This window comes from Triturus cristatus, chromosome 5_1 (genome assembly GCF_964204655.1).
Source record: "Triturus cristatus chromosome 5_1, aTriCri1.1, whole genome shotgun sequence".
Classification (NCBI taxonomy): Eukaryota; Metazoa; Chordata; class Amphibia; order Caudata; family Salamandridae; genus Triturus; species Triturus cristatus.
Genome location: NC_140587.1, coordinates 607,534,345 through 607,547,609, shown reverse-complemented (window position 1 = coordinate 607,547,609; position 13,265 = coordinate 607,534,345).

Below are 13,265 nucleotides of genomic sequence, written 5' to 3'. Positions count from 1 at the left end.
TCGGCATGTTCGCGCTCTCAATATGCGTGTTCGCACACGCGATAAAGCATTTTTGTACAGTTCGCGAGCCCGAACACACAGCATTTGCAATCTGGCAAACAATATCTCGCGAGCAACATAAATCCATCTGGAAAACTCTGATTTTGTGCATTTTGCTAAAAAAACTCCTCAGGTTGTCATTCAGCTGAAGTTTTGGAGCACGGAGAAGCTTTTATTTTTTTAAAAATAGTTTTTTATGAGAGTAAGTAAGTTCCACAGACACTACAACTTCCTGTTCCTGTGCTTTGTAATCACTTTTTGGTTATTATTGTGGTGGTTGGCCTGAGCATGTGTGTGGCGGCCATTTTAGGAAGGCAGGCATTGTGCTTTTGCCATAGGCGTACATTGACTGTCTTCCATTTCTTGTTGTTGTTGTGGGTGTGTGGCGGCCATTTTGTGGAGCCATCCAAGCAGTGTGCTTGCTTTTGCCATTCTGTTCCTAGCTTGTGGCCTAGTCTGCCAGTACGCCCAGAGGTAGTCATCCTCAAAAATTTGGTGCGTTATTTAAATTTACATTTTGTGTTGAATTTTTTTTTCACACCGTGTATGGCTTTGGGTTTTATTGCAAAAGGTTTTTTTTGGGGTGGGATAGCAGTTTTTGGGTGTGTGTTAAATAAATAGGGCCTTTCAGCCAGTAGGTAACCCTAGGGATTCAGCTTGCGTACTTTCGGTAACTCTGCACAGCGCGACAACGCGGACTTACAGTTTTCGGCATGTTCGCGCTCTCAATATGCGTGTTCGCGCACACGATAAAGCATTTTTGTACAGTTCGCGAGCCCGAACACACAGCATTTGCAATCTGGCAAACAATATCTCGCGAGCCACATAAATCCATCTGGAAAACTCTGATTTTGTGCATTTTGCTAAAAAAACTCCTCAGGTTGTCATTCAGCTGAAGTTTTGGAGCACGGAGAAGCTTTTATTTTTTTTAAAATAGTTTTTTATGAGAGTAAGTAAGTTCCACAGACACTACAACTTCCTGTTCCTGTGCTTTGTAATCACTTTTTGGTTATTATTGTGGTGGTTGGCCTGAGCATGTGTGTGGCGGCCATTTTAGGAAGGCAGGCATTGTGCTTTTGCCATAGGCGTACATTGACTGTCTTCCATTTCTTGTTGTTGTTGTGGGTGTGTGGCGGCAATTTTGTGGAGCCATCCAAGCAGTGTGCTTGCTTTTGCCATTCTGTTCCTAGCTTGTGGCCTAGTCTGCCAGTACGCCCAGAGGTAGTCATCCTCAAATCTTTGGTGCGTTATTTAAATTTACATTTTGTGTTGAAGTTTTTTTTTCACACCGTGTATGGCTTTGGGTTTTATTGCAAAAGGTTTTATTTGGGGTGGGATAGCAGTTTTTGGGTGTGTGTTAAATAAATAGGGCTTTTCAGCCAGTAGGTAACCCTAGGGATTCAGCTCGCGTACTTTCGGTAACTCTGCACAGCGCGACAACGCGGACTTACAGTTTTCGGCATGTTCGCGCTCTCAATATGCGTGTTCGCACACGCGATAAAGCATTTTTGTACAGTTCGCGATCCCGAACACGCAGCATTTGCAATCTGGCAGACAATATCTCGCGAGCAACATAAATCCATCTCGAAAACGCTGATTTTGTGCATTTTGCTAAAAAACTCCTCAGGGTGTCATTCAGCTGTAGTTTTGGAGCACGGAGAAGCTTTTATTTTTTTAAAAATATTTTTTATGAGAGTAAGTAAGTTCCACAGACACTACAACTTCCTGTTCCTGTCCTTTGTAATCACTTTTTGGTTATTATTGTGGTGGTTGGCCTGAGCATGTGTGTGGCGGCCATTTTAGGAAGGCAGGCATTGTGCTTTTGCCATAGGCGTACATTGACTGTCTTCCATTTCTTGTTGTTGTTGTGGGTGTGTGGCGGCCATTTTGTGGAGCCATCCAAGCAGTGTGCTTGCTTTTGCCATTCTGTTCCTAGCTTGTGGCCTAGTCTGCCAGTACGCCCAGAGGTAGTCATCCTCAAATCTTTGGTGCGTTATTTAAATTTACATTTTGTGTTGAATTTTTTTTTCACACCGTGTATGGTTTTGGGTTTTATTGCAAAAGGTTTTTTTTGGGGTGGGATAGCAGTTTTTGGGTGTGTGTTAAATAAATAGGGCCTTTCAGCCAGTAGTTAACGCTAGGGATTCAGCTTGCGTACTTTCGGTAACTCTGCACAGCGCGACAACGCGGACTTACAGTTTTCGGCATGTTCGCGCTCTCAATATGCGTGTTCGCGCACGCGATAAAGCATTTTTGTACAGTTCGCGAGCCCGAACACACAGCATTTGCAATCTGGCAAGCAATATCTCGCGAGCAACATAAATCCATCTGGAAAACTCTGATTTTGTGCATTTTGCTAAAAAAACTCCTCAGGTTGTCATTCAGCTGAAGTTTTGGAGCACGGAGAAGCTTTTATTTTTTTTAAAATAGTTTTTTATGAGAGTAAGTAAGTTCCACAGACACTACAACTTCCTGTTCCTGTGCTTTGTAATCACTTTTTGGTTATTATTGTGGTGGTTGGCCTGAGCATTTGTGTGGCGGCCAGTTTAGGAAGGCAGGCATTGTGCTTTTTCCATAGGCGTACATTGACTGTCTTCCATTTCTTGTTGTTGTTGTGGGTGTGTGGTGGCCATTTTGTGGAGCCATCCAAGCAGTGTGCTTGCTTTTGCCATTCTGTTCCTAGCTTGTGGCCTAGTCTGCCAGTACGCCCAGAGGTAGTCATCCTCAAATCTTTGGTGCGTTATTTAAATTTACATTTTGTGTTGAATTATTTTTTCACACCGTGTATGGCTTTGGGTTTTATTGCAAAAGGTTTTATTTGGGGTGGGATAGCAGTTTTTGGGTGTGTGTTAAATAAATAGGGCTTTTCAGCCAGTAGGTAACCCTAGGGATTCAGCTCGCGTACTTTCGGTAACTGCACAGCGCGACAACGCAGACTTACAGTTTTCGGCATGTTCGCGCTCTCAATATGCGTGTTCACGCATGCGATAAAGCATTTTTGTACAGTTCGCGATCCCGAACACGCAGCATTTGCGATCTGGCAAACAATATCTCGCGAGCAACATAAATCCATCTCGAAAACGCCGATTTTGTGCCTTTTGCTAAAAAACTCCTCAGGTTGTCATTCAGCTGTAGTTTTGGAGCACGGAGAAGCTTTTATTTTTTTTAAATAGTTTTTATGAGAGTAAGTAAGTTCCACAGACACTACAACTTTCTGTTCCTGTACTTTGTATTCACTTTTTGGTTATTATTGTGGTGGTTGGCCTGAGCATGTGTGTGGCGGCCATTTTAGGAAGGCAGGCATTGTGCTTTTGCCATAGGCGTACATTGACTGTCTTCCATTTCTTGTTGTTGTTGTGGGTGTGTGGCGGCCATTTTGTGGAGCCATCCAAGCAGTGTGCTTGCTTTTGCCATTCTGTTCCTAGCTTGTGGCCTAGTCTGCCAGTATGCCCAGAGGTAGTCATCCTCAAATCTTTGGTGCGTTATTTAAATTTACATTTTGTGTTGAAGTTTTTTTTTCACACCGTGTATGGCTTTGGGTTTTATTGCAAAAGGTTTTTTTTGGGGTGGGATAGCAGTATTTGGGTGTGTGTTAAATAAATAGGGCTTTTCAGCCAGTAGTTAACCCTAGGGATTCAGCTTGCGTACTTTCGGTAACTCTGCACAGCGCGACAACGCGGACTTACAGTTTTCGGCATGTTCGCGCTCTCAATATGCGTGTTCGCACACGCGATAAAGCATTTTTGTACAGTTCGCGAGCCCGAACACACAGCATTTGCAATCTGGCAAACAATATCTCGCGAGCAACATAAATCCATCTGGAAAACTCTGATTTTGTGCATTTTGCTAAAAAAACTCCTCAGGTTGTCATTCAGCTGAAGTTTTGGAGCACGGAGAAGCTTTTATTTTTTTAAAAATAGTTTTTTATGAGAGTAAGTAAGTTCCACAGACACTACAACTTCCTGTTCCTGTGCTTTGTAATCACTTTTTGGTTATTATTGTGGTGGTTGGCCTGAGCATGTGTGTGGCGGCCATTTTAGGAAGGCAGGCATTGTGCTTTTGCCATAGGCGTACATTGACTGTCTTCCATTTCTTGTTGTTGTTGTGGGTGTGTGGCGGCCATTTTGTGGAGCCATCCAAGCAGTGTGCTTGCTTTTGCCATTCTGTTCCTAGCTTGTGGCCTAGTCTGCCAGTACGCCCAGAGGTAGTCATCCTCAAAAATTTGGTGCGTTATTTAAATTTACATTTTGTGTTGAATTATTTTTTCACACCGTGTATGGCTTTGGGTTTTATTGCAAAAGGTTTTATTTGGGGTGGGATAGCAGTTTTTGGGTGTGTGTTAAATAAATAGGGCTTTTCAGCCAGTAGGTAACCCTAGGGATTCAGCTCGCGTACTTTCGGTAACTCTGCACAGCGCGACAACGCGGACTTACAGTTTTCGATATGTTCGCGCTCTCAATATGCGTGTTTGCGCACGCGATAAAGCATTTTTGTACAGTTCGCGATCCCGAACACGCAGCATTTGCGATCTGGCAAACAATATCTCGCGAGCAACATAAATCCATCTCGAAAACGCCGATTTTGTGCCTTTTGCTAAAAAACTCCTCAGGTTGTCATTCAGCTGTAGTTTTGGAGCACGGAGAAGCTTTTATTTTTTTTTAAATAGTTTTCATGAGAGTAAGTAAGTTCCACAGACACTACAACTTTCTGTTCCTGTACTTTGTATTCACTTTTTGGTTATTATTGTGGTGGTTGGCCTGAGCATGTGTGTGGCGGCCATTTTAGGAAGGCAGGCATTGTGCTTTTGCCATAGGCGTACATTGACTGTCTTCCATTTCTTGTTGTTGTTGTGGGTGTGTGGCGGCCATTTTGTGGAGCCATCCAAGCAGTGTGCTTGCTTTTGCCATTCTGTTCCTAGCTTGTGGCCTAGTCTGCCAGTACGCCCAGAGGTAGTCATCCTCAAATCTTTGGTGCGTTATTTAAATTTACATTTTGTGTTGAATTATTTTTGCACACCGTGTATGGCTTTGGGTTTTATTGCAAAAGGTTTTTTTTGGGGTGGGATAGCAGTTTTAGGGGTGTGTGTTATATAAATAGGGCTTTTCAGCCAGTAGGTAACCCTAGGGATTCAGCTCGCGTACTTTCGGTAACTCTGCAGAGCGCGACAACGCGGACTTACAGTTTTCGGCATGTTCGCGCTCTCAATATGCATGTTCGTGCACGCGATAAAGCATTTTTGTACAGTTCGCGATCCCGAACACGCAGCATTTGCGATCTGGCAAACAATATCTCGCGAGCAACATAAATCCATCTCGAAAACGCCGATTTTGTGCCTTTTGCTAAAAAACTCCTCAGGTTGTCATTCAGCTGTAGTTTTGGAGCACGGAGAAGCTTTTATTTTTTTTTAAATAGTTTTTATGAGAGTAAGTAAGTTCCACAGACACTACAACTTTCTGTTCCTGTACTTTGTATTCACTTTTTGGTTATTATTGTGGTGGTTGGCCTGAGCATGTGTGTGGCGGCCATTTTAGGAAGGCAGGCATTGTGCTTTTGCCATAGGCGTACATTGACTGTCTTCCATTTCTTGTTGTTGTTGTGGGTGTGTGGCGGCCATTTTGTGGAGCCATCCAAGCAGTGTGCTTGCTTTTGCCATTCTGTTCCTAGCTTGTGGCCTAGTCTGCCAGTATGCCGAGAGGTAGTCATCCTCAAATCTTTGGTGCGTTATTTAAATTTACATTTTGTGTTGAATTATTTTTGCACACCGTGTATGGCTTTGGGTTTTATTGCAAAAGGTTTTTTTTGGGGTGGGATAGCAGTTTTAGGGGTGTGTGTTATATAAATAGGGCTTTTCAGCCAGTAGGTAACCCTAGGGATTCAGCTCGCGTACTTTCGGTAACTCTGCAGAGCGCGACAACGCGGACTTACAGTTTTCGGCATGTTCGCGCTCTCAATATGCGTGTTCGCGCACGCGATAAAGCATTTTTGTACAGTTCGCGATCCCGAACAAGCAGGATTTGCAATCTGGCAAACAATATCTCGCGAGCAACATAAATCCATCTCGAAAACGCTGATTTTGTGCATTTTGCTAAATAAACTCTTTAGGTTGTCATTCAGCTGTAGTTTTGGAGCACGGAGAAGCTTTTATTTTTTTTTAAATATTTTTTATGAGAGTAAGTAAGTTCCACAGACACTACAACTTCCTGTTCCTGTCCTTTGCAATCACTTTTTGGTTATTATTGTGGTGGTTGGCCTGAGCATGTGTGTGGCGGCCATTTTAGGAAGGCAGACATTATGCTTTTGCCATAGGCGTACATTGACTGTCTTCCATTTCTTGTTGTTGTTGTGGGTGTGTGGCTGCCATTTTGTGGAGCCATCCAAGCAGTGTGCTTGCTTTTGCCATTCTGTTCCTAGCTTGTGGCCTAGTCTGCCAGTACGCCCAGAGGTAGTCATCCTCAAATCTTTGGTGCGTTATTTAAATTTACATTTTGTGTTGAATTATTTTTGCACACCGTGTATGCCTTTGGGTTTTATTGCAAAAGGTTTTTTTTGGGGTGGGATAGCAGTTTTAGGGGTGTGTGTTAAATAAATAGGGCTTTTCAGCCAGTAGGTAACCCTAGGGATTCAGCTCGCGTACTTTCGGTAACTCTGCACAGCGCGACAACGCGGACTTACAGTTTTCGGCATGTTCGCGCTCTCAATATGCATGTTCGTGCACGCGATAAAGCATTTTTGTACAGTTCGCGATCCCGAACACGCAGCATTTGCAATCTGGCAAACAATATCTCGCGAGCAACATAAATCCATCTCGAAAACGCTGATTTTGTGCCTTTTGCTAAAAAAACTCCTCAGGTTGTCATTCAGCTGTAGTTTTGGAGCACGGAGAAGCTTTTATTTTTTTTTAAATATTTTTTATTAGAGTAAGTAAGTTCCACAGACACTACAACTTCCTGTTCCTGTCCATTGTAATCACTTTTTGGTTATTATTGTGGTGGTTGGCCTGAGCATGTGTGTGGCGGCCATTTTAGGAAGGCAGGCATTGTGCTTTTGCCATAGGCGTACATTGACTGTCTTCCATTTCTTGTTGTTGTTGTGGGTGTGTGGTGGCAATTTTGTGGAGCCATCCAAGCAGTGTGCTTGCTTTTGCCATTCTGTTCCTAGCTTGTGGCCTAGTCTGCCAGTACGCCCAGAGGTAGTCATCCTCAAATCTTTGGTGCGTTATTTAAATTTACATTTTGTGTTGAATTATTTTTGCACACCGTGTATGGCTTTGGGTTTTATTGCAAAAGGTTTTTTTTGGGGTGGGATAGCAGTTTTTGGGTGTGTGTTAAATAAATAGGGCTTTTCAGCCAGTAGGTAGCCCTAGGGATTCAGCTCGCGTACTTTCGGTAACTCTGCACAGCGCGACAACGCGGACTTACAGTTTTCGGCATGTTCGCGCTCTCAATATGCGTGTTCGCGCACACGATAAAGCATTTTTGTACAGTTCGCGATCCCGAACACGCAGCATTTGCAATCTGGCAGACAATATCTCGCGAGCAACATAAATCCATCTCGAAAACGCTGATTTTGTGCATTTTGCTAAAAAACTCCTCAGGGTGTCATTCAGCTGTAGTTTTGGAGTACGGAGAAGCTTTTATTTTTTTTTAAATATTTTTTATGAGAGTAAGTAAGTTCCACAGACACTACAACTTCCTGTTCCTGTCCTTTGTAATCACATTTTGGTTATTATTGTGGTGGTTGGCCTGAGCATGTGTGTGGCGGCCATTTTAGGAAGGCAGGCATTGTGCTTTTGCCATAGGCGTACATTGACTGTCTTCCATTTCTTGTTGTTGTTGTGGGTGTGTGGCGGCCATTTTGTAAAGCCATCCAAGCAGTGTGCTTGCTTTTGCCATTCTGTTCCTAGCTTGTGGCCTAGTCTGCCAGTACGCCCAGAGGTAGTCATCCTCAAATCTTTGGTGCGTTATTTAAATTTACATTTTGTGTTGAATTTTTTTTTCACACCGTGTATGGCTTTGGGTTTTATTGCAAAAGGTTTATTTTGGGGTGTGATAGCAGTTTTTGGGTGTGTGTTAAATAAATAGGGCCTTTCAGCCAGTAGGTAACCCTAGGGATTCAGCTTGCGTACTTTCGGTAACTCTGCACAGCGCGACAACGCGGACTTACAGTTTTCGGCATGTTCGCGCTCTCAATATGCGTGTTCGCGCACGCGATAAAGCATTTTTGTACAGTTCGCGAGCCCGAACACACAGCATTTGCAATCTGGCAAACAATATCTCGCGAGCAACATAAATCCATCTGGAAAACTCTGATTTTGTGCATTTTGCTAAAAAAACTCCTCAGGTTGTCATTCAGCTGAAGTTTTGGAGCACGGAGAAGCTTTTATTTTTTTTAAAATAGTTTCTTATGAGAGTAAGTAAGTTCCACAGACACTACAACTTCCTGTTCCTGTGCTTTGTAATCACTTTTTGGTTATTATTGTGGTGGTTGGCCTGAGCATGTGTGTGGCGGCCATTTTAGGAAGGCAGGCATTGTGCTTTTTCCATAGGCGTACATTGACTGTCTTCCATTTCTTGTTGTTGTTGTGGGTGTGCGGTGGCCATTTTGTGGAGCCATCCAAGCAGTGTGCTTGCTTTTGCCATTCTGTTCCTAGCTTGTGGCCTAGTCTGCCAGTACGCCCAGAGGTAGTCATCATCAAATCTTTGGTGCGTTATTTAAATTTACATTTTGTGTTGAATTATTTTTTCACACCGTGTATGGCTTTGGGTTTTATTGCAAAAGGTTTTATTTGGGGTGGGATAGCAGTTTGTGGGTGTGTGTTAAATAAATAGGGCTTTTCAGCCAGTAGGTAACCCTAGGGATTCAGCTCGCGTACTTTCAGTAACTCTGCACAGCGCGACAACGCGGACTTACAGTTTTCGGCATGTTCGCGCTCTCAATATGCATGTTCACGCATGCGATAAAGCATTTTTGTACAGTTCGCGATCCCGAACACGCAGCATTTGCGATCTGGCAAACAATATCTCGCGAGCAACATAAATCCATCTCGAAAACGCCGATTTTGTGCCTTTTGCTAAAAAACTCCTCAGGTTGTCATTCAGCTGTAGTTTTGGAGCACGGAGAAGCTTTTATTTTTTTTGAAATAGTTTTTATGAGAGTAAGTAAGTTCCACAGACACAACAACTTTCTGTTCCTGTACTTTGTATTCACTTTTTGGTTATTATTGTGGTGGTTGGCCTGAGCATGTGTGTGGCGGCCATTTTAGGAAGGCAGGCATTGTGCTTTTGCCATAGGCGTACATTGACTGTCTTCCATTTCTTGTTGTTGTTGTGGGTGTGTGGCGGCCATTTTGTGGAGCCATCCAAACAGTGTGCTTGCTTTTGCCATTCTGTTCCTAGCTTGTGGCCTAGTCTGCCAGTACGCCCAGAGGTAGTCATCCTCAAATCTTTGGTGCGTTATTTAAATTTACATTTTGTGTTGAATTATTTTTTCACACCGTGTATGGCTTCGGGTTTTATTGCAAAAGGTTTTTTTTGGGGTGGGATAGCAGTATTTGGGTGTGTGTTAAATAAATAGGGCTTTTCAGCCAGTAGGTAACCCTAGGGATTCAGCTCGCGTACTTTCGGTAACTCTGCACAGCGCGACAACGCGGACTTACAGTTTTCGATATGTTCGCGCTCTCAATATGCGTGTTTGCGCACGCGATAAAGCATTTTTGTACAGTTCGCGATCCCGAACACGCAGCATTTGCGATCTGGCAAACAATATCTCGCGAGCAACATAAATCCATCTCGAAAACGCCGATTTTGTGCCTTTTGCTAAAAAACTCCTCAGGTTGTCATTCAGCTGTAGTTTTGGAGCACGGAGAAGCTTTTATTTTTTTTTAAATAGTTTTCATGAGAGTAAGTAAGTTCCACAGACACTACAACTTTCTGTTCCTGTACTTTGTATTCACTTTTTGGTTATTATTGTGGTGGTTGGCCTGAGCATGTGTGTGGCGGCCATTTTAGGAAGGCAGGCATTGTGCTTTTGCCATAGGCGTACATTGACTGTCTTCCATTTCTTGTTGTTGTTGTGGGTGTGTGGCGGCCATTTTGTGGAGCCATCCAAGCAGTGTGCTTGCTTTTGCCATTCTGTTCCTAGCTTGTGGCCTAGTCTGCCAGTACGCCGAGAGGTAGTCATCCTCAAATCTTTGGTGCGTTATTTAAATTTACATTTTGTGTTGAAGTTTTTTTTTCACACCGTGTATGGCTTTGGGTTTTATTGCAAAAGGTTTTTTTTGGGGTGGGATAGCAGTTTTTGGGTGTGTGTTAAATAAATAGGGCTTTTCAGCCAGTAGGTAACCCTAGGGATTCAGCTCACGTACTTTCGGTAACTCTGCACAGCGCGACAACGCGGACTTACAGTTTTCGGCATGTTCGCGCTCTCAATATGCGTGTTCGCGCACGCGATAAAGCATTTTTGTACAGTTCGCGATCCCGAACACGCAGGATTTGCAATCTGGCAAACAATATCTCGGGAGCAACATAAATCCATCTCGAAAACGCTGATTTTGTGCATTTTGCTAAATAAACTCCTCAGGTTGTCATTCAGCTGTAGTTTTGGAGCACGGAGAAGCTTTTATTTTTTTAAAAATATTTTTTATGAGAGTAAGTAAGTTCCACAGACACTACAACTTCCTGTTCCTGTCCTTTGTAATCACTTTTTGGTTATTATTGTGGTGGTTGGCCTGAGCATGTGTGTGGCGGCCATTTTAGGAAGGCAGGCATTGTGCTTTTGCCATAGGCGTACATTGACTGTCTTCCATTTCTTGTTGTTGTTGTGGGTGTGTGGCGGCCATTTTGTGGAGCCATCCAAGCAGTGTGCTTGCTTTTGCCATTCTGTTCCTAGCTTGTGGCCTAGTCTGCCAGTACGCCCAGAGGTAGTCATCCTCAAATCTTTGGTGCGTTATTTAAATTTACATTTTGTGTTGAATTATTTTTTCACACCGTGTATGGCTTTGGGTTTTATTGCAAAAGGTTTTTTTTGGGGTGGGATAGCAGTTTTTGGGTGTGTGTTAAATAAATAGGGCTTTTCAGCCAGTAGGTAACCCTAGGGATTCAGCTCGCGTACTTTCGGTAACTCTGCAGAGCGCGACAACGCGGACTTACAGTTTTCGGCATGTTCGCGCTCTCAATATGCATGTTCACGCATGCGATAAAGCATTTTTGTACAGTTCGCGATCCCGAACACGCAGCATTTGCGATCTGGCAAACAATATCTCGCGAGCAACATAAATCCATCTCGAAAACGCCGATTTTGTGCCTTTTGCTAAAAAACTCCTCAGGTTGTCATTCAGCTGTAGTTTTGGAGCACGGAGAAGCATTTATTTTTTTTGAAATAGTTTTTATGAGAGTAAGTAAGTTCCACAGACACAACAACTTTCTGTTCCTGTACTTTGTATTCACTTTTTGGTTATTATTGTGGTGGTTGGCCTGAGCATGTGTGTGGCGGCCATTTTAGGAAGGCAGGCATTGTGCTTTTGCCATAGGCGTACATTGACTGTCTTCCATTTCTTGTTGTTGTTGTGGGTGTGTGGCGGCCATTTTGTGGAGCCATCCAAGCAGTGTGCTTGCTTTTGCCATTCTGTTCCTAGCTTGTGGCCTAGTCTGCCAGTACGCCCAGAGGTAGTAATCCTCAAATCTTTGGTGCGTTATTTAAATTTACATTTTGTGTTCAATTATTATTTCACACCGTGTATGGCTTTGGGTTTTATTGCAAAAGGTTTTTTTTTTGGGGTGGGATAGCAGTTTTTGGGTGTGTGTTAAATAAATAGCGCTTTTCAGCCAGTAGGTAACCCTAGGGATTCAGCTCGCGTACTTTCGGTAACTCTGCACAGCGCGACAACGCGGACTTACAGTTTTCGGCATGTTCGCGCTCTCAATATGCGTGTTCGCGCACGCGATAAAGCATTTTTGTACAGTTCGCGATCCCGAACACGCAGCATTTACAATCTGGCAAACAATATCTCGCGAGCAAAATAAATCCATCTCGAAAACGCTGGTTTTGTGCATTTTGCTAAAAAAACTCCTCAGGTTGTCATTCAGCTGTAGTTTTGGAGCACGGAGAAGCTTTTATTTTTTTTAAAATATTTTTTATGAGAGTAAGTAAGTTCCACAGACACTACAACTTCCTGTTCCTGTGCTTTGTAATCACTTTTTGGTTATTATTGTGGTGGTTGGCCTGAGCATGTGTGTGGCGGCCATTTTAGGAAGGCAGGCATTGTGCTTTTGCCATAGGCGTACATTGACTGTCTTCCATTTCTTGTTGTTGTTGTGGGTGTGTGGCGGCCATTTTGTGGAGCCATCCAAGCAGTGTGCTTGCTTTTGCCATTCTGTTCCTAGCTTGTGGCCTAGTCTGCCAGTACGCCCAGAGGTAGTCATCCTCAAATCTTTGGTGCGTTATTTAAATTTACATTTTGTGTTGAAGATTTTTTTCACACCGTGTATGGCTTTGGGTTTTATTGCAAAAGGTATTTTTTGGGGTGGGATAGCAGTTTTTGGGTGTGTGTTAAATAAATAGGGCTTTTCAGCCAGTAGGTAACCCTAGGGATTCAGCTCGCGTACTTTCGGTAACTCTGCACAGCGCGACAACGCGGACTTACAGTTTTCGGCATGTTCGCGCTCTCAATATGCGTGTTCGCGCACGCGATAAAGCATTTTTGTACAGTTGGCGATCCCGAACACGCAGCATTTGCAATCTGGCAAACAATATCTCGCGAGCAACATAAATCCATCTCGAAAACGCTGATTTTGTGCCTTTTGCTAAAAAAACTCCTCAGGTTGTCATTCAGCTGTAGTTTTGGAGCACGGAGAAGCTTTTATTTTTTTTAAAATATTTTTTATGAGAGTAAGTAAGTTCCACAGACACTACAACTTCCTGTTCCTGTCCATTGTAATCACTTTTTGGTTATTATTGTGGTGGTTGGCCTGAGCATGTGTGTGGCGGCCATTTTAGGAAGGCAGGCATTGTGCTTTTGCCATAGGCGTACATTGACTGTCTTCCATTTCTTGTTGTTGTTGTGGGTGTGTGGTGGCAATTTTGTGGAGCCATCCAAGCAGTGTGCTTGATTTTGCCATTCTGTTCCTAGCTTGTGGCCTAGTCTGCCAGTACGCCCAGAGGTAGTCATCCTCAAATCTTTGGTGCGTTATTTAAATTTACATTTTGTGTTGAAGTTTTTTTTTCACACC